Genomic DNA, 1,706 nt, shown 5'->3' on the forward strand with positions numbered 1-1,706 from the left:
AATCCTTTAAATACATCTTTCATTAGACACCCAGATAACCAGAAGACATATGGTGCTACTGTTCCACTGGCATTTATGAACAGAAGCAGCTGGTAAGCAGATTGAAATTTTTAAAAAAGGAACAAGTAAGCCTAAGGGGATCGAAATTGTTATCAATCAATCCGGAATTCTTCAGCCTTCATGGAGGTCTTGAACTAGCCAGAAGGGGTTGAAAGAGTACACAGAACTGGCTTTGCTCTGAAGAGTCTGGCTGGGAGGGTGTCACCTGTGACAGGAACAGATGGGATCCTCTTTGGGCCTATGGGCCTCCATTATGACAATATATATGACTAGATCCTGTTTCTAGAGGCACAGAGCTATCCAAGAGGCTCCAGGGAAGATGGAAGGATGCTAGCTGGCCGTGTGGGTCATGGGAGGGGTGGTGGAAGGTGATAGGGATTGATCAGACTGCCCTTGTGTTGCTCTCTTAGTTCTCAGAAGCAGTTCACTTCTCATTTTGTAAATCAAAACCATGGCGACTAAACTGGGAACAAGCCCACTCCACCAACTGGAGTGATTCACACTCTCATTAAGAGTTAATTTTTTTCTCAACCAACGAATTTCAAATTATTAGGCTCCCTTTCTGTACCTTGTTTTCCCTCCCATGTTAGGCAAATTCCCAAAGACTTCTGGAACCATCTCTGTTTCATTTGAAACCCATACTATGACAAACATATTGTTTATGGAATGTCGAGCATGTACCAAGTGTTCCGCTAAGCGTTTTGCATTCACCATCCAATGTTGAGTCTTGTCACGGGAAGTAAGGCTCAGAGAAGGTAAACAAGCTTCCTGAAGGTTTACCGAGCCAACAGGTGGCAGAACCAGGATTTTAATCCCAGTTTCTCTTACCCCAAAGCCATTCTTTAACTCTGGCTGTTCAGTGTTGGAGAGGTCATCATTGCTGAGGTCTTTCCACGACCCCGATATGATCATAGACAAAGGTCACCAAAGGTTGTGTATTCAAATGCTGAAAAGGACGAGGATGAATTTTATGAAGGATTATGTAACCCTCAAAGGATTCAGCGTGAGCACAGGCCTGAATTTTGCGTCTTTGGCAGGGGGAAATCAGGGTAGTGCTGCCTTTGGGCTCCTGGAAGTTTGGCTGCGGGGAACGAGGGTGAGAGACCGAGGCTTGCTTGGAGTACATTCTTTGACTTGAGTTCTGCAGCTGAATGAAGAAACTGACTGCCAAGACTCCAACTTCTACCTGCTCTGGAAAAAAATTTCATTCTCCATTCATTCTTCGGAAATAAATGAAGATTTTAACATCCCCTGACCAAAAAAAAAAAAAAAAAAAAAAAAAGTGCTCCATTAAGCAGTTGAAATAAATAAAACGGTCGGCTGATTTCTTTATAAATCGTCCAAGACAGTGTTGCCGGCCTGTTCCTCTTCACCTGAAGGTCCAGACAAGCAGCCCAGCATCATTTCCTTAGCTGTCAGTCTTTCTAAGGAGGGGAGACTATCAGGACTGGTGCGTAATGGAGACAGAAGAGAGTCCCACTCTCCCAAGCTCTGTCTATAAAAGCGCGGGGTTAGCACTACAGTCTCTGCGTTTCCTGGTGCTTGATGTTGAGAACAAGTCACTGCTCACAGCGTCTGACACACATTGTCCACTCATGCAAGTGATCACAGGGCTTTGTTCTTGCCGAGAACAATGACTCATGTCT

This window comes from Ursus maritimus, unplaced genomic scaffold, assembly GCF_017311325.1.
Source record: "Ursus maritimus isolate PB19 unplaced genomic scaffold, ASM1731132v1 scaffold_16, whole genome shotgun sequence".
NCBI classification, from domain to species: Eukaryota; Metazoa; Chordata; class Mammalia; order Carnivora; family Ursidae; genus Ursus; species Ursus maritimus.